General features: G+C 38.2%; 1 long non-coding RNA gene across 1 annotated transcript; it reads left to right on the forward strand.

Moving 5' to 3' along the window:
* The first annotated feature begins 7,543 nt into the window (after positions 1 to 7,543).
* Positions 7,544 to 20,994, forward strand: LOC103347816 (uncharacterized). Its single transcript, XR_516312.3, has 3 exons — positions 7,544 to 7,733; positions 19,867 to 19,984; positions 20,619 to 20,994. It is a non-coding gene; the product is annotated as an uncharacterized lncRNA (long non-coding RNA).
* The last annotated feature ends 259 nt before the right edge of the window (positions 20,995 to 21,253 follow it).

The raw sequence follows: 21,253 nt of genomic DNA on the forward strand, positions 1-21,253 counted from the left end.
ATATCAGCTCAGCACTGGCCATTGCAGCCATTTGGGGAGTGAACCAGCTGAGGAAAGACTGAGCTGTCTGTCTCTCCCTTTCTGTGTAATTCTACCTCACAAATCAATAAATAAAATCTTAAAAAATAACAGTCAACACAGTTTTGCCTTACACAACTAAATTTCCAGTCAATCTTTTAAATCTTTATAAGGAAAATTAAATTTTAAAATAAAGATATAAATCTATTTTAGGATCAAGTTCCTAAATTCTAAAGTTAAATTTTATTATTTGGAAATTTGGTGAAAAATTTAAAACATTGCAAAAGATTACAAAAAGTATTTTTGCTTGTACAGAAGCAGAAGGAAAACTATAGAATATTAAAATAGCAATTGCATGATACTGATGTTGCCTAGATTATGACACTGCTCCTTAGCATCATCACATATCATGTAACCTCTGCATGTCTTCTGAGAATTAATGATGAAGGTAAACAACATGCTGGCATTATGAAAATAGTTTTGGTTTTGAAGAGCTCCTTGAGCTTACTGCCTCAAGGAGAAATCTAGCCAAGGCTCCCTCTCAAATCTGTCCTTAAATGGTCTAATTCATTTCTTTCTATTCCCTGAATGAGCACTGACAGTTTTACAGATACTGTGTTAAGTGGTAGTCCTACAATATAATAGGTCACAATTTTTTTCCTCATCAAACAAATGCTTATGGGGGGAAATAATCTATGATAAATAAGTAAATGTTGACTACTAAATGAGTCGCTCTGTCCAAACTGTGACTAGGGTAACCTAAGCCTTTCTGAAGAGGTGACATCTGCAGAGTGAGAGAACACTTCTGGGATGGGAGTGGGTGCTCTAGGTTTGATATCAGAGAAGATCCCCTAAAATCTATATGAGAATGGGACCCCTTAGAGTTCCCCAGAAGTACCACATGGGATGCCACATATGCTCCCAGAATTTGGGATGCCATATGATATCACCATATGCTTATTAATAAATCCCCAATATTAATAAGCCTGAGAGGGTTCTTGCCTAATATTTAGAGAAGAATTCTAAATACTGGCATCAATAAACGAGGCAGCATGGTACATTTTAAGCTTTAGTGCGAAAGATGCATTGGAGACTGGCAGCTTTATCTAAGAGAGAGAGGTAAATCTGGGTTCATATCAGGCACCAAGAACCAGCCACATGTAGGATCATCTATTCCAGAAAGCCCAGGGCTGGTGACCCGAAGGCCACGCACCCTGGAGGCGCAGGGCTACAGCCAGCCCCCTCCTGGCAAGAGGTGAGGGAAGAAGAGAAGGCCGGACACACTGTGTCCCAGGCTTTTAACCAACTTCCAAAGGGGAGTGGTTAATTAACCTGATTGGCTGGTGGGCACCCAGGTATAGCCAGGTAGGGGCATGAGGTCACACAGGGGCGTGGTGAAAGTATCAGGTAGGGTGTGAAGTCATATAGGGACATGGCGAAGGCGTGGTCTTCCAGCTCACAAATCTAATCAGTTTTAGCCTGTATGCCTGCCTACTTCAGGTTAACAGCCTGAAGAGAAAAAAGGACTTAATGAAGGTCAGTGGAGCTGAGGCAGGGAGAGAGAAAGACTATAACACTGTATGAAGCATCAGGAGTAAGAGGAAACTATAAATTATGAAGAATCCTAAGACATTGTACTATTTCCTAGGTCTCCAATCAAAGAAAAAAAAATGGTACCACAAACAGAAGGGAATTATTTTTTCACAGTTCTGGAGGCTAGAATTACCAAAACGAGGAGTTGACAGTCAGTTCCTTCTGAGGCCTCTGAGGAAGAATCTCACTTCTGGTGACCCCTGGCAATCTTCGGCCTTCTCTGGTTTGAAGATGCACCATCTCAGTTTCTTCCTCAGTTTCACATGAAGCTCTCTTGTGTGCCATCCACCTTTTCACCTGGTTATTTTTTATAAGGACACTAGTTAAATTAAATAATCAACCCCACTGTATTGCAAAATGACCTCTACTCAACTATTTAAATATGCAATGTCTCATTTCTAAATATAGTCACACTCTGAGGTTACTGGGGATTAGGATTTCAATACGCCTTCCTTTGGGGGAGACACTTCAACCTATAAATTTATACTCAGATTTTTTATTTATCTTAAGATAAAGAAGAAGTAATTGTAAAAGTTTATGTATCCTTTTCAAAATTATGCAAAGAAAGTAAAAAGTCAAGAGGATAAGAAGCAAGAATATTAACAAATATTTGCAAATTTATTAGAATGGTAAAAGAGAATATAGCTTAGACTAAAATACCATTGCTAAAGACAAGAAACAGTACATTTGACAAAAACATCATAAGAGGAAAATAGATTTGAGGACAGCAGAAAATCAATAAATCATTATTGACTTGCTACGCTTGGCATGCAACTAAGATATCAAGTAAAAAGAGAAGTTAAAGTTGGTCACATAGGAGTACCTTTTAAAGGGAGGATGAAGAGACAACTTCGGGACCCATAAATACACAGACAGCTCTTACAGAAATGAGTGTGGCGATCTCATTGGAGGAGTGCAGAATGGAGAGCAGAATCAGATCCTGGATTGAGCCAGGTTCATGTAGATCAAGAGGAGTAAAAGGAAGACTGAGTATCAGCAGCTGAGAGGTAAAGAGAAAAGCAGAGGCAAATAATATCAGTAATAATAGAAAATAATGAAGTTGCATAAATATGGAGAATAACTGTGTCCAAAAAAATAGTTGAAACATGTTGAATGCTGGTGAGGTTAATAAGTGATAAGGACCCAGTTGATGGAATGGAATAATATAGATTCAACTAGTTTTCTCAACTTTCTTGAAAATGGGGAAATATGCATCAGTAGTTTCTATTCAAAATTATATAAAGTAACTGTCCTCAATTATTCCTACACAATATGTCCAGAGATTTGCAGAACTCATTAATTTGATAGCATTCATACAAGCCTTTAAACAGGCTGAGATCACACACATTTTTAACTTCCACATCTGAGAGAAAACATGTAGCTGTTCTTTTTTTTTTAATGTGTCTGACTAATCCACTTAACCCAACAATTTTCAGTTCTATCAATACTGTTGGAAAGGTCAGGGTTTCATTTTTTTATGGCTGAATAATATTCTCTTGTGTATATATACCATATTTTCTTTATCCATCCTTCCATTTATGGACATCTAAGTTGATTCCAAATCTTGGCTATTGGGAATTGGATTACAATAAGTGCGAAATGCAAGTATCTCTTTCAAGCATTGATTTCATTCCATTTTATAAGGAAAATTCATACTATTCTGCATAATGATTGCATTGATTTGAATTCCAACCAACAATGTATTAGGATTTCTTTTTCTTCATATCCTATCCAGTCATTTATTTTTAAGGTTTATTTTATTTATTTGGAAGCGAGAGTTACAGAGTGAGAGAGAGGAAAAGACAGAGAGAGAGAGAGAGAGAGCAGTCATCTATTTGCTAATTCACTCCTCCAGCAGTCAGGGCTGGGCAAGGCTAAAGCCAGGAGCCAAGACTTTCTTCCAGGTCTTTCACATGAGTGCGGAGACCCAAACACTGAGGCCTTTCTCTACTGGCACCCATATAGGATGCCTGTGATGCAGACAACAGCTAAGCCTGCTATGCTACAACACATGCGCGTCCAGGTTTTTTGTTGTTGTTGTTGTTGTCTTTTAGATAATAGCCATTCTAACAATAGTGAGATTATGATGCATCATTGCAGGTTTAATTTATATTTCCCTCTTGGCTAATGATGATGAACACATTCAAATACTTCTTGGACATCAGTATTTCATAAGAAAATGATACCTTTTTCAGAATATATTCAAATATCATAGGTATCATATCTGTGCACGGACGGTTTTACAATGTTTGCCAACAATCAGAGACAAATTGTACTCTTGGCAAAGCAATTGCCAAAATCATCTTAGTAGGGTGAAAATAATATAACTTTGAATTGATTTCAGCCTGTGTTTAAAGGCTTGTATGAATGCTATCAAATTAATGAGTTCTGCAAATCTCCAGGCATATTGTGTGGGAATAATTGAGGACAGTTACTTTATATAATTTTGAATAGAAACTACTGATGCATATTTCCTCATTTTCAGGAATCATCAAGTAATCTTTGAATAATTTCACTTTTACTTTTTGTTAAAGCACTCTGTTATAAATTGCAATGTTCAAGTGGCATAATAGGGAATTTTTGTCACTATTTCCATTTTCCCCGATGTTTGCCACTCCTTTGCTTAGGTATAAAAAGAAGTCAAAAAGGCTAGTGTGAAAGGGTAGTCAGTGATATAACCATAGCCAGCAACAGAAAATGTCAGACCTGAGCTATTCATATTCATTTTCTAAAACAGTTTCAAGGCCACCATAATAAAACAAACACAAATAATAAAACCCTACCCTATTGTCTTAAAAGTTTTTGCAATATCTCTGTAATTTGAAAATATATTTCCATAACATGAGGAGCTTAAAAGTCTAAAGAGAACAAAAAATGTGAATGATATTTTGAGAATACTAGCACAACTCTAATTCTTTCTACACATCAGTTTATTGGATTCACCCCACAGTACAATATTTTTCTCTCTTTCCACAGACTTGTCTGCCTGCTGTTAAGAATTAGACAAGATTTACTGATCTAGCTGCCTACTGGTGTGGTATCTTTAAGTGGTGAATATAAATCTTTAAATCACACTACTTAGAGTGACTGTGCTTCCTCCCTGTATTTAGTGCACAAAAAGAAGACTAAGCAAAGGAAAACATATTATCGACATCTACAGCATCACTTTACTTCTCCTAGATTCATTTTCAACACTTTTGAGGAGCAGGTAACTTTTACACCCTATTAATCTGTAAATAATACTTCCTAGAAAAATAAACCTCAGAGACAAATATCTACTCTGCACTGTATGCAAAAACACTGAAAGGAATGAATGGCTTGGGACAGAGTGGTCAATCCATCCTTTCTCTCAGCTTCTGATGTATAGACATCACTATGGTCAGTGTTGTTTGTTCATCTGTTTACTTGCCTAACTTTATTGCTCAGGATTCTGGTTGTGTTCAGTGAGTCATTAAAGTGTTGGTAATGCTAAGTCTTCTGAGAAATGACTGGAGTGAATGGCCATTCTGAGCACTAACTTTTTGGAAATATACTCAACATTTTCCACCTTCAGCTCATCATCCCACACTTCACTCTAGTGTGCCCACCTTGCAATCACACTCGTTTTCTCTGTTATAGTCATTTTTAGATGCAGATAATTTAATATAACACCTTAATTTGTTATTGGTTATCTATTAGCTTGGGCCATATCATGTAACACACAAATATTTTTAAAAAGGTTGCAGAAAATGGGAAATAAGTGTATTTTGGTACAAAAACTATTTAACATAATCCACAGGTTTTCCAGAATGTGCATTTCTCAAAGAATTTTTAGAGATCCTTGTATCTGGATTTCACAATTTTTAGCACCAAAAGAAGATTAACTTTCTAATTCTGTTTTCCACAAGCCTTGTAAAATATCCTTATACATATTGATGAGTTTTGGTGTTAATTTTTCAGATTCTAAAATTTCAAATTTCCTAAGAAAGCACTAACATCAATTTTTCTTGTAATAGTCAAGTAGTACTAGACACTGGGAGTGCAGCAGAGTACAAGCCATTTTGAAGCATATGGATTTTGGTTTAAAAGTGTGGAAATCAAATCCTGTTTTTGCTTTTTCTTAAAGTTATCTTTATGGAATCAATTATCAAATTTTCCAGTACATTACTGTACCTACTTAAAAAATGGGCACTGAAAATAATTTTGTCAAATATAGTTAAAAAATAATGTCTTTAAGAGTGGCTGGATATTTTGTCATATTTTTAAGTTTGTTTATTAATTTATTTGAAGCCAGTGAGAAAGAGAGAGAAAGAGGGAGAGAAACTGAGGGATCTTCCATCTGTTTGTTCACTCAATAAATACTTGTAACAACCAGGCCTGGAGCAGGCCACAACCAGGAGCCAAGACTTCCATCTAGGTCTACCCCAAGGGTGGTAGGAAACCAAGTACCCAGACTGTCAGTCGCTGCCTCCCAGGCACATTAATGGGAAACTGTAACCAAAGTAGAGGCAAGACCCAATCTTTGATATTGAAGGCAGGTGTTCCCAGTGGTAGCTTACCTGTACCACAATGCCTGCCCCCTAGAAAATTTAGTTAATTAATGTTAGTTTTCCTCCTTCTTCTTCCTAAAGAAAGGCTCAGTACAATCTAATGCTATAATATTTTTGCAATAAAAACTCTTCTAGAAGAAGAACCTCTTACTCATAAATAATGAATGATTATACAGCTGCTAATTTCACTTTTAATATTATTTTATGACAGCATTTGTATAAATTTATACTAAGTGTTACAATGATTTTATTATTCTTGAGACATTTTGGCACTTCATTTCCAGAAGATTGTATTAATTTTGAATTCTACCAAAAATAGATTAGTAAATCAATTTACTGAATTCTTAGCTGGTAGTTATTCATTCTCATTTTACTATTTTAAATGTATGAGTTACAGGCCCAAGACCATAACACACTGGAATGGGCCACTGTCTTTGATGTGGGGGCCCTATTGCCTCACTTTCTACCCAGCTCCCTGCTAATGTGCCTGGAAAGACAATGGAAGATGGACAGAATGTTTGGGCCCCCAAATCCCATGTGCGAGATCCTGATGGAATTCCTGGCTCTGGCTTTGGCCTGGTGTAGCGCTGGCAGTTGTGGAATTTGATGAATGAACCATTAGATGGAAGATTCTCTCTCTCTCTCTCTCTCTCTCTACCTCTCTCTATTTCTCCCTCCCCCAGTAACTCTGTTTTTCAAATAAATATATAAATAATAAAAATATGAGATACAACTTTAAAATGAACATAGGGCACAGGGATGCATTTGTGGAGTGAATCAGCCAATGGAAGATCCCTATCTCTGTCTCTTCCTCTCTCTGCCTTTCAAAAACGTAGACCTTTTTTTAATTATAAAAAGAGTATCTTCAACCTTACCAAGGAGGCAGGTACCAATGCCAGCACACTTGGTAAAGTGATAAGTATAAATACACAACCGATCAAAAAGATAGGGTAAGTGTCGAAGAGATTTCACAAATAAGACCAGTGTAAGCAAATAATGAAGGAAAGAATCAAAAGGGAGAGAATGAGCCTGCGGGGGAAGCAGGACACACAGCAGACTCATAGAATGGCAAAGGCCCAAAACAGCACTCCTGCCTCAGTATCAACCCTTGGGACATTCAGATCTGACTAAAATGTCCATGAGAGTCTCACAGGCATGGAAAGCCATGACACAGTGGCAAAAAACAATCTAAATGAAAGATCCTGGTGAACAAGACCCCAGCAGAAGGATCAGGCCATCAAGGAGAGAGGCGCCTTTCTCTGAAGGGAGGAAGGAACCTCCGCTGTGATATGGCCTTGACTAAACAAATGCAGAGTTGGTGAACTCAAGGGGCTTCCATAGCCTAGACAGCTCATAGCAAGAGTCTTGGGTGATTGCTGACATCATAAATAAGAGTGCCAATTGTTAAATCAACAATGGGAGTCACTGGGTTCATGCTCCCCACGTAGGATCTCTGTCCTTAATGTGTTTAACTATGAAACTCAAAAACAACACTACTAGTCGAACAATACCCTATACCTGGTTCGGTTGTGTGAGTGCAGCCTGTTGAAATCCCTGCTTAGTATATACTAAGTTGATCTTCAGTATATAAAGGTAATTGAAAATGAAACGTGATGAAGGGCGGGATGGGAGAGGGAGTGGGAGAGGGGAGGGCCACGGGAGGGAGGGAGGTTGGGGGGGGGGAGCCACAACAATACAAAAGTTGCATTGATATTCTACTTAAAACCATTGGTTGAACTCTGTAGTTAATACACAATTACTCTTAGGTGTTTAATTAATGCTATAACTAGTACTCAATAGTATTTTACACTTTGTGTTTCTGTGTGGGAGCAAAATGTGGAAATCTTTACTTAATATACGCTAAATTGATCTTCTGTATATAAAGATAATTGAAAATTAATCTTGATGTGAAGAGAAAGGGAGAGGGAGTGGGAGAGGGGAGCGTTGTGGGTGGGAGGGAAGTTACGGGGGGGAGGAGGCTATTGTAATCCATAAGCTGTACTTTGGAAATTTATGCTCATTAAATAAAAGAAAAGAGTATCTGAACTTGAAGATAGATCTTAAGAAAAATCCCAGTCAGACAAAAAAGAAAAATCAATAAAGACAGTCTCCCAGACTTCTAGGATACCACTAAAATGAAACGGTATTTGAAGTTTGGGATCCCTGAAGGAGAAGACAGGAATAAAATCATAGTAAAGCTTTTCAACATATCATATCATAGTGATACCATATATGAAAAGATACTCAAACTGGAGAAAGATATGGATATCTAAGTATAAGAGACCCATACAATCCCAAATAGAAATGGTCAGGAAAATCCTCATTGTGACACATTTATAGTCAAATTCTCAAAAGTACCATACAAAAAGAGAATTTTTTTAAAAAAGTAATATTTATTTATTTAAGAGGTAGAGTTACAGAGAGGGAGAGATAGAGAGAAAGATCTTTCATCCACTGGTTCACTCCCCGGATGGCCGCAACAGCCAGAGCTGAGCTGATTGGAAGCCAGGAGCTTCTCCCAGGTCTCCCATGCAGGTGCAGGGGCCCAAACACTTGTTCCATCTTCTGCGGCCTTCCAGGCCATAGCAGAGAGCCAGATTGGAAGAAGAGCAGCCAGGACACAAACCAGAGCCCCTATGGGATGCCGCCACTGCAGCCGGAATCTTAGACCAGAAATCCACAGCGCTGGCCCCAAAAAGTGAATTCTAAAATTTGCAGGAGAAAATGCCAAGTCACATTTAAGGGAACACTCATTAGACTAGCAAGATATTTTTCAACGAAACCATGAGGGAATGGAATAATGTATTCCATGCTCTGAATGAAAAATTGCTTACCAAGAATATTATATCTGACAAAGCTATCATTTATAGATGCAGGGAGAAAATAAAGACTTTCTAATACAAGCAAAAACAGGAAGTTAATCACCACCAGACTATCAGCTTCTTATGATCACAGCTTGAATACCTGAGAGAAAATAAGGAAAAGGAACATTTTTGCCATTTTGGAGGTTCACAGTCCAGTATCATCCATCCCTATTGACCTGGTATCTGACAAGGTGATGGATGGTGGAATATATGCCGAGAAGGAATCACGTGGTGATCCACAAAGCAGACAAATGAAACAGACTCAGTCCTGTTGCCTCTCCTAATAAACTTATGATTAGTTGTGATGTTTCTCCTTGTAGCCTAATTCCCTGAGGCCCTACCTTCAGACTTCATAATTGCATTAAGTTTCCACTCTCCTAGCACTATTTTTTTTTTTAATTTTTATATATTTATTTAGTTTTTTGACAGGCAGAGTTAGACAGTGAAAGGGAGAGAGACAGAGAGGGGGGTCTTCCTTTTCCATTGGTTCGCCACTCAGATGGCCTCTGTGGCCGGCTTGCTGTGTTGATCTGAAACCAGTAGCCAGGTGCTTCCTCCTGGTCTCCCATGCAGGTGCAGGGCCCGGGGGCCTGGGCCATCCTCCACTGTGCTTCTGGGCAGCAGTGGAGAGCTGGACTGGAAGAGGAGCAACTAGGACAGAGTCCCATGCCCCGGCCGGGACCGGAACTCGGGATGCATGCGCTGCAGGCAGAGGATTGGCCGAGTGAGCCGTGGTGCCGGTCTTCTAGCACTATTAGCATAAGATTTAAATTCTATTTAAAAATTTTTAATTTGATGGAGCATGCTAGTGCTCTGGCATCCACTGGTTCACGCCAGAAATACATGTCATTGCCCAAACCCAAGCTGGGAGCTGGGAATTTAATTCTGATGTCTCATGTGGATGACAGTAACCCAATTACTTCAGTCGTCACCACTGCTTCCCAGGGTATGCATTAGAGCGAAGCTGAAATCAGAAGCAGAGCCAGAACGTGAACCCAGGCACTCTTAATATGAGGTGTGGCCATCTCAAGTGGTATCTTAACCACTAGGCCAAATGCCCATCACAGACTTTGGAATTGAAATGCCTACATTATTTGGTAAACCAAATCATGTTCAAACTATAGCACTAACATTATAAGACACATTAATTACTCCTCCCTTCTTCTTCAGCGATTACTAAACCAAAACCAAAATTAGTACAAGAGGAGCCATAACAAAGAGCAGAAATAAATGAAAGAGATTAAGGAAAACAGTACTGAAAAGTAGTTTATTTCTTGGAAATGAAAACAACATCAACAAACTCTATTTAATAGTTTTCAATAAAGAAACAAAGAAGATTTATATAAGTAATATCAGAGTTGAAAAGGAAGACATTTCAATTGATACCACAGAAGTAGAGTCTTTAGGGACTGTTAGCAACAACTGCACGCCAACAGATTGGAAGATTCAAAAGAAATGAATACATTTATAGACAAAATAACCTGCCAGAATTGAACCATGAGGTTGTAGAAACCCTGGCCAGACCAGTGATAAATAACAAGAATGAATCAGTAATAGAATGTCTTCCGAAAAAAAAAAAAAAAAAGCTGAGGACCCCATTGCTTAATATCTGAGTTCTTCCAAACATTTAAGAATTAACACCAGTCCTTTTAAAACTATTGTTAAAAATTTAAAGAGAGGGAACCCTTCTAAACTCATTCAAGAAGACCAACATTACTCTGATACCAACACCAGACACAGGTCATAAAGGGAAGGAGAGAGGGAGAGAGGAAGAAAGGAAAAAGAAATTTGCAAATTATTCTCACTGATTAACAAAGATCCAAAAGTTCTCAACAAAATATTGGCAGACTGATTCGACTATCACATCAGAAAAATCAACCACTGTAATCAGTTGAGATTTTTCTGAGGGACATAGGGATGATCCAACATGTATAAATCAATAACATAATATGCCAAAAGAATGAAGGTCAAAAGTCATATGGTAATCTCAGTAGATGTAGGACAAACATTAAATAAAATCCAACACCCTAAACAAATTAAGAATAAAAGAATTATGGTTCAACATAATGAAGGCTATCTGTGACATAACACAAGCCTCATTCTACGAAATAGAAAAAAGCTGAAATTGTTTCTTATAAGGTCTGGACCTAGGTAAGGATGTTCTCTCTCAGCATTCTTATTCAGAATTGTATTGGAAGTGTTATCCAGAGCAGTTAGGTAAGAGAAAGAAAAGATATACAAATAGGAAAGGAAGAAGTCAAATTATGCTTGTGCATAGATGGTATGATTCAATTTGTAGAAAACTATGAATACTCCTCCCAGATACTATTGGATCTGGTAAGTGAATTCAGTAAAAGTTGTGGGATACAAAAATCAACATTTTTATAAGCCAGTAGTTCACTTGTGGAAAAGAAAAAAAATCAAGGAAGCAGTCCCATTCACAATAGGTACTCCCAAAAGAACTTTCCTAGGAATAAATTTAGCCAAATATGTGAAAAACCTCCACAATGAAAATTATAAAGCCTTGATGAAGGAAATTGAAAAAGACACAAAAAGTGGAAAAGCATTCCATGTCCATGGATTGAAAAAAAGTAGTTGTGTTAAACTATTCATGCTATCTATAGAGATTTACAGATTCAAATGCAACCCTTATCAAAATACCAATGGCATTCTTTGCAGAACTGGACAAAACATTCCTAAAATTAATACGTTAACACAAAAGCCCCTGATTATACAGTGCAATCCTGAACAAATATAACAAAGCTAGAGACATCACAATGCCTGATTTAGAACTATATAAAACCATATAGTACTGACTTAAAAACAGACACATAAACCCATGGAACACAAGAGATTCCAAAAGTGAATCCACACACCTATAGATTCTAAAATGTGTAAGAGAAAAATGCCAGATTACTCTCAGAGGATCTCCAATTAGACTCACAGCAGACTTCTCATCAGAAACCCCACAGGCAAGGAGGGAGGGCAATATATAGCCCAAATACTAAGAGAAAAATCTGCCACCCCAGAATATTATATCCTGCAAAGCTCTCATTTGTGAATGAAGGTGAAATAAAGACGTTTCATAGAAAATAGAAATTGAAATAATTTATCACCACTCATCAAGCCCTGCAAAAGTGCTTAAAGATGTGTTACACACAGAAACACAGAAACATGGCCATCAATACGAGAATGTAAAAGAAGAAAATCTCTCAGTAAAAGATCACAGGAAGTTCAAAGTATATATTAAAAATATCTTTGGCAAAATCACAGGGCATAGTCACTACTTATCAATAGTCATTTCAATATAAATGGCCTCAATTCTCCAGTTAAAAGACAAATGCTGGCTAACTGGATTAAAAGAAAAATATCTATTTGCTGCTTACAAGAAACACATCTTTCCAACAAAGGTGTATGCAGACTGAAAATGAAAGGTTGGCAAAAGATATTCCATGCCAACAGAAACCAAAAAAGAGCTGGGGTAGCCATCTTAATATCAGACAAAATAAACTTTAACACTAAAACTGTTAAGAGAACAAAGAGGGACAGTATACAAGGATTAAGGGATCATTACAACCAGAAGAAGTAAATATTATAAACGTATAGGACCTAATTACAGGGCACTGGGTTATTTAAAAGATATGTTAAGGCACTTAAAGGGAGACTTAGACTACAAAACAATAGTATTGGGGGACTTCGTTCAGCACTAGACAGATTTCAGCAATAGACAGATTGGGGGTGAACCAATGGAAGGAAGACCTTTCTCTGTCTTTCTCTCACACTGACTCTGCCAGTCAAAAAACAAATGGAGTTATTTCTCAGCCATGGCATTGCCTGTGTATACAAAGGCTGTTGATTTTTGTGCATTGAATTTATATCCTGTTACTTTGCCAAACTCACTTTCAGCAATAGACAGATCAACCGGACAGAAGATCAACAAAGAAACAGCAGATTTAATAACCACTATAGACCAAATGGATCTAACAGATATCTACAAAACTTTCTATCCTACACTTAAAGAATACACATTCTTCTCAGCAGTACATGGAACTTACTCTAAGATGAACCATATACCAGGCCATAAAGTAAGTCTCAGCAAATTCAAAATAATTGGAATCATACAATGCATCTTCTCAGATCACAATGGTATGAAGCTGGAAATTAGCAACTCAGGATTCCTTAGAGCTCATCCAAATGCAAGGAGACTGAAAAACATGCTCCTGAATGAACAGTGTGTCAAAGAAGAAATCAAAAGAGAAATCAAAGCTTTCTGGAAGTAAATGAAGATAACAACATATCAAAACTTATGAGATATAGCAAAAGTAGTGTTAAGAAGAAAGTTTATAGCAATAGGTGCCTACATCAATAAATTGGAAAGGCACCAAACAAACGTGCTATCAATGCATCTCAAGGATCTAGAAAAACTACAGCAAACCAAATCCAAAACTAGTAGGCGAAGGGAAATAATTAAAATTGGAGAAGAAATCACCAGGATTGAATCCAGAAAAAATTACCAAAGATCAGCAAAACAAAGAGCTGATTTTTTTTGAAAAAATATACAAAATTGACACACTATTTGCCCAACTAATAAAAAAAGGAGAGAGAAGATCCAAATCAATAAAATCAGAGATGAAAAAAGTGAATGCAACAACAGACACCACAGAAATAAAAAGAATCTTCAGAAATTACTACAAAGAGTTGTATGCCAGCAAACAGGGAAATCTATCAGAAATGGATAGATTCCTGGACACATAAAACCCACCTAAATTGAACTATGAAGACATAGAAATTATAAACCGACGCATAAGTGAGTCACAAAATGAATCAGTAATAAAGGCCCTCCCAACAAAGAAAAGCCTGGTACGAGATAGATTCACTGCTGAATTCTACCAGACATTTAAAGAAGAAATAACTCCAATTCTTCTCAAACTATTCAGAAAAATCGAAAAAGATGGAATCCTACCAAATTCTTTCTATGAAGCCAGCATCACCTTAATTCCTAAGCCAGAAAAAGATGCAGCACTTAAAGAGAATTACAGACCAATATCCCTGATGAACATAGATGCAAAAATCCGCAATAAAATTCTGGCCAATAAAATGCGACAACATATCATAAAGATCATCCACCCAGACCAAGTGGGATTTATCCCTGGTATGCAAGGATGGTTCAACATTCGCAAATCAATCAGTATGATACACCACATTAACAAACTGCAGAAGAAAAACCATATGGTTATCTCAATTGATGCAGAGAAAGCATTTGATAAAATTCAACACCCTTTCATGATGAAAACTCTAAGGAAATTGGATATAGTAGGAACATTCGTCAATACAATCAAAACAATTTAAGGAAAACCCACGGCCAACATCCTACTGAATGGGTAAAAGTTGGAAGCATTTCCACTGAGATCCGGTACCAGATAGGGATGCCCACTCTCACCTTTGCTACTCAATGTAGTACTGGAAGTTTTAGCCAGAGCTATTAGGCAAGAAAAAGAAATTAAAGGGATACAAATTGGGAAGGAAAAAGTCAAACTATCCCTCTTGCAGATGATATTATTTAGGGGATCCAAAGAACTCTACAGAGACTGTTGGAACTCATTTAAGAGTTTGGTAAAGTAACAGGATATAAATTCAATGCACAAAAATCAACAGCCTTTGTATACACAGGCAATGCCATGGCTGAGAAATAACTCCATTTGTTTTTTGACTTGCAGAGTTAGTGTGAGAGAGAGACAGAGAATGGTCTTCCTTCCATTGGTTCACCCCCCAAATGGCGGCTATGGCCAGTGCACTATGCTGATATGAATCCAGGAGCCAGGTGCTTCCTCCTGGTCTCCCATGCAGGGGCAGGGCCCAAACACTTGGGCCATCCTCCATTGCCTTACTGGGTCATAGCAGAGAGCTGGACAGGAAGAGAAGCAACCAGGACAGATCTGGTGTCCCAGCTGGGACCAGAACACAGAGTTATGGCACCACAGGCAGTGGATTAAACTAGTGAGCTGCCAGCTGAGAAAAAACTTCTAAGATCAATCCCATTCACAATAGCTACAAACATAATCAAATACCTTGGAATAAACTTAACCAAAGATGTCAAAGATCTCTACGATGAGAATTAAAAAACCTTAAAGAAATAAATAGAAGAGGATACCAAAATGAAAAAAAAAAATAAAACCTTCCATGCTCATGAATTGGAAGAATCGATATCATCAAAATGTCCATTCTCCCAAAAGCTATTTATAGATTCAATGCAATACCAATAAAAATACCAAAGATATATTCTCAGATCTTGAAAAATGATGCTGAAATTCATATGGAGGCAGAGGAGACCTCAAATCGCTAAAGCAATCTTGTACAACAAAAACAAAACTGGAGGCACCACAATACCAGATTTCAGGACATTCTACAGGGCAGTTGTTATCAAAATAGCATGGTACTGGTACAGAAACAGGTGGATAGACCAGTGGAACAGAATAGAAATACCAGAAATCAATCCAATCATCTACAGCCAAATTATATTTGATCAAGTATCTAAAACCAATTCCTGGAGCAAGGACAGTCTATTCATCAAATGTGCTGGGAAAATTGGATTTCCACATGCAGAAGCATGAAAAAGACCCCTACTTTACACCTTACACAAAAATCCACTCAACATGGTTTGAAGATCTAAACCTATGACCCAACACTATCAAATTATTACAGAACATTTGGGAAACCCTGCAAGATATAGGCACAGGCAAAAATTTCTTGGAAAAGTGTCGCTCCCCGTCTTCGTGGAGGAACGACACAGAACCCTGCGTTGTTCTTTTATCTGCTCGGCCCTCCCCGGGTTTGCTGCTGGTTCTTCCCGGGTTGGCTACCGACCCTTCCACCTCCGTGGAAGGGCAGTTCCCCCTAGCCACTTTCCCCACTTCTGCGGGGGAGCGGCACACCGCTGGCTGGCTCTCTCGGGGGCTGCACAGGTGTTCCTTCAAATAGATGTTCCCCTTAGATGTTTCTGGTGCATGTTGTCTCTCTCCTCCTTTATAGTCCTCCTCCGCCAATCCCAACTCGGCCACCCACACGCCGAGTATGCTGCTCTCCTCCAATCAGGAGCAGGATCAGCTCCTGGAGGTCATCACTCAAGTTGGCAAGAGGCAGCTGCGTAGAAGCTGTTTTCTCCTCTCCCAGCGCCATATTGTGGGAGAGCAGATGCATAGAATAAGTCTTAATTCCAGTAACTTAGTCCAGTCCAGGTTGCTCCCCACAGAAAAGACCTCAGAGGCACAGGCAGTCAAAGCCAAAATTAACAATTGGGATTACGTCAAATTGAGAATTTTCTTTATTGCAAAAGAAACAATCAGGAAAGTGAAGAGGCAACAAACAGAATGAGAAAGAATATTTGCAAATTATGCAACCGATAAAGGATTATTAAGTAGAAGCTACAAAGGGTTCAAGAAACTCCACAACAACAAACAATAAAACAAACAACCCACTTAAGAGATGGGCCAAGGACCTCAATAGACATTTTTCCAAAGAGGAAATCCAAATGACCAACAGACACATGAAAAAGTGTTCAGATCACTAGCCATCAGGGAAATACAAATCAAAACCACAATTATGTTTCACCTCACCCCGGTTAGAATGGCTTATATACAGAAATCAATTAACAACAGATGCTGGAGAGAATGTGGGGAAAAATGCTCACTAATCCACTGTCGGTGCGAATGCAAACTAGTAAAGCCACTATAGATGACAGTTTGGAGATTCCTCAGAAACCTGAATACAGCCCTACCTCATGACCCAGCCATCCCACTCCTTGGAATTTACCCAAAGGAAATTAAATTGGCCAATAAAAAAGCTGCCTGCACCTCAATGTTTATTGCAGCTCACTTCACAATAGCTAAGACATGGACTCAACCTAAATGTCTATCAACAGAAGACTGGATAAAGAAATTATGGGATATATACTCTATAGAATATGGAAGTAAAAAAAAATGAAATCCAGTCATTTGCAACAAAATGGAGGAATCTGAGGAACATGATGCTGAGTGAAGTAAGCCAGTTCCAAAGGGACAAATATCATATGTTCTCCCTGATTGGTGACAACTAACTGAGCACCTAAAAGGAAACCTGTAGAAATGAAATATACACTATTAGAAACAGTGACTTACTTGATCAGCCCTTGTCCTGACTGCCGAGGAACAACTTACTACTTTATTCCTTTTGGTATTTTTTGTGCTAATTAATATCATTTTTGAACTCTTTAATTAATACACAATTATCCTTAGTCATTTAAATTTAACTGAAAAGTGATCCCCGTTACATATAAGAGTGGGATTTAGAGAGGGAGGAGATGTACAGTTCAGCACATGCTCACTAGGACTTACCCCTAATGGTAGAGCTCGAAACGTGCCAGGGGATTCCAAATCAATCCCATTAAGGTGGCATGTACCAATGTCATCTTACTAGTCAATGTGATCAGTTTAATTTCATTATTGATGATATTGATGGGATTAAGTGTCAAAGGGATCACACAAACAAGACTAGTGTCTTCTAATACTAAGTGATAGAATTAAAAAAGAGAGAACGATCCAACATGGGAAGCGGGATACACAGCACACTCATAGGATGGCAGATGTCCTAAACAGCACTCTGGCTTCAGAATCAGCCCTTAAGGCATTTGGATCTGGCTAAAATGCCCATGAGATTTTCTCAGGCATGGAAAGCCAAGACACTGTGGCAAGAAAATGACCTAAATGAAAGATCTCTGTGAGATCCCAGTGGAAAGAACAGGCCATCAAAAACGGAGGTACCTTTCTCTGAAGGGAGAAGAGTACTTCCACTTTGACTATGGCCTTGTCTAAATAAGGTACTCAAAAGACTTCCATAGCCTTGGCAGCTCATAACAAGGGCCTCAGGTGATTACTGACATCATAAATAAGAGCGTCAATTGTTAAATCAATAATAGGAGTCTCTGTGCAACTACTCCCCGTGTAGGATCTCTGTCCTTAATGAATTGTACTATGTGAATTAATGGCAAAATTACTACTCAAACAGTACTTTACACTTTGTGTTTCTGTGTAGGTGCAAACTGTTGACATTTTTACTTAGTATATACTAAGTTGATCTGCTGTATATAAAGATAATTGAAACTGAATCTTGATGAATAATGGGATGGGAGAGTGAGTGGGAGATGGGATGGTTGGGGGTGGGAGTGAGGTTATGGGGGAAAAGCCGCTATAATCCAAAAGTTGTATTTTGGAAATTTATATTTATTAAATAAAAGTTAAAAAAAGAGAATAAAAAAAGAATGTGAACAAGGAGGGATGGAGATTTGGGGCTACTGTACACCAAGTCTCTCAAATGCAGTCAAAGGAAACACTAACATTTCTAATGGGTGATTTCTTCTAAGTGCCTTACATATGTATCCCATCGTATTAATACTAGTAACACAGTATACTAATTGTTGTTATATTGCCATTATTAAAAGAGTCAATAGAATGCATCAATATTCAATTCATTCTACTGGTGGACCAAATAATCAAAGAAGGGATTTTGATTCCAGTATCTGTTCTCTCAGCCTCTATTGAGTATTTCTTCATTTTTTGATGTGTGAAATTTTAAAGCAGTCCTCACTGAGCATTTACTCTGACTAATCATAGATTGCAAAGGCACTTAATTTTAGGCTGCATCTTGCCTGTAGAAACATTGTCTTGAAAAGCTCATAATACAGTTTGACATTCTGAAAGGCATAGACAGCTCTAAGCTTAATACAAGCAGTATGTGCCATGTATGCAGCTGCTTGTGACACCAACATCAGTGATGGGAGTGCTAGTTGAATCCTAGCTGTATTGCTTATGATCCAGCTTCCTGCTAACATGTCTGGGAAGGCTGCAGGATATGGCCCAAGTGCTTGGGCACATGCTACCCCTGTGGGAGAACAGGATGGAATTCATGGCTTCTGGCTTTGGCCTAGCTCAGACTTAGCTGTTGTAGGTAGCCATTAAGGGAGTGAACGAGCAGATGAAAACACTCTTTCTCTCTCTCTCTCAAATAAATAAATGACTCCTTTAAAAAGATTCTATTTTGCAAGAGTATTGTACTTGCTAAATGTAACCATGCTGTAATGTAATATATTCACTATGCTACACTGAACTTGAAAATATTATATTGTTAAATGACAAGCATGATGAAGGGGCATGGAGGGAGTTCATGCAGAAAACTATCTTTCCTGATCAAACAAAGATGAAGCAAATCTAACATTCAAGGTAAATAACTGCCCATGCCTGAGCAGTCCTGGCTCCAGAAGAGTGCATGCCACAGCAAATTAGTATTACTGACGAGGCAGACAAATGTGCCTGATGAGAATCACTGTGTGCAGATTTGATTGACTTCCAGGGAAAATCTACAGTGGATTTTAGATTTCTGTTTCTACTTGTTGAAAACAAAACAACAACAAAAATTGCATTGAGTGGACAAAAATCAATTTAATATAAAAATGAGTAATCTTTAAGAGCAGCATTTCACATTTTAGTATGTAAACGTCATATATAGGGTCTTAAAGGAAACCTGAACTTTTCTGTTTTAAAAAATCTAAAGGGAATGAAAACATCATAATTTAGGGAAAAGAAAAAGTGGAGCTTTGTTATCTTAACAATTTTTGTAGTTCAGATAAAGGTGGATCTTCCAGGCCTCAATTATTTCTTTTATATAATTTTCATTCCTTACCATTTTCACATTTTGTTAAGTATGATGATATCCTTGTAAATAATTATACTGTGCTCCCTGATTGATACAATATTAAATTACTTTTATTCTGTTATTTTGTCTTTATCTCCGGTTGGCTATTCATGACCAATATTCTCATTATCATGTCATAGGTGAATAATTGAGGCCCAACCACAGAGAAATGTCCTGCATCACTCAAACCAGGGAGGACAAAGATGAGGCTCTAATTCCCACGTGCTTGAAACCACAAGCCATGCTGTTTCACTTGCGGTACGTTGCAAAGGTCAACACCTTACTCTTCCTGCACTTTGAGTATCTCTGTGCGTTCAAAAGAGAATGCATTCTCCATCAAGAGTCCTGAAGGTCAATTGTATGAATTCCACCCTTTCCAAATTAATCTTTTTTTAAGATTTATTTATTTACTTGAAAGTCAGAGTTACACAGAGAGAAGTGGAGCTAGAGAGAGAGAGAGAGAGAGAGAGAGAGAGAAAGATCTTCCATCCGCTGGTTCACACCCCACAGGGCTGCAACGGCTGGAGCTGTGACAATCCGAAGCCAGGAGCCAGGAGTTTCTTCCAGGTCTCCCAGACGGGTACAGGGACCCAAGGACTTGGGCCATCTTCCACTGCTTTCCCAGTCCTTAGCAGAGAGCTGGATCTGAAGTGGACCAGCTGGGACTCAAACCGGCGCCTATATGGGATGCTGGCACTTCTGGCAGCAGCTTTACCTGCTATACCACAGCACCAGCCCTTCTAAATTAGTCTTAAGTTGTCTAGGGAGCATGCTAAATATAAGCAGAAGTGGAATTTAAATAAGTCTTTCAAAACCTAGTCATGAGTTTACTGATTCTTCATATCTGCTGTCAATACTTGCCTTAATATTGTTCTTATGTCATTTTAAGTAGGTGGGGAAAAGTCAGAAGGCATCTAACAGAGTGATTCTTGGATTTCTGTCAACGACTTTTCCAGAATATAAGTTATCACAGCATTGGATGGAAGTTTGCAAGCTTAATATTTAACTGGTTTGACTTCTATTACAAGTGGTCTATACTGCAAAACTACTCAGCTCCTTATAAGAAGAAGGCCTGGGCACACATGCAAACAGAGGGAAGATAATGTGAAGATAACAGGAGAAGCCAGCCGCCTACAAGCCAGGAAGACAGACCTGGAATATTTCCTTCCCTAGTGGTCCTCAGGAGGAAACAATGCTGCCAACAGCGTGATGCCGCCTTGAAGCCCAGTCTTCTGAACTGTGAGGCAATAAATGTCTATTGCTCAGGACACCAGTGTGTGTGGCACTTTGTAATGGCAGCACTAGCAAATGAATAAAATGCTCAAAGTGAAAATTTTTCCTGTGCCTCATCACAAACAGGAAGCATGCAGTTAGAGCTATCTCACATACATGAATGTCCATTTCCAACAGCATACGGTTATGTTAGTGTTCCTATCTAAGGCAAACAAAATGTCAAAGTGACTTGAATAATATATTTTCATTTCTCTTTTGTTTTTATATTTGAAATTTCTGTGCAAGCTTAATGGA

Source organism: Oryctolagus cuniculus, chromosome 2, assembly GCF_964237555.1.
Source record: "Oryctolagus cuniculus chromosome 2, mOryCun1.1, whole genome shotgun sequence".
NCBI classification, from domain to species: domain Eukaryota; kingdom Metazoa; phylum Chordata; class Mammalia; order Lagomorpha; family Leporidae; genus Oryctolagus; species Oryctolagus cuniculus.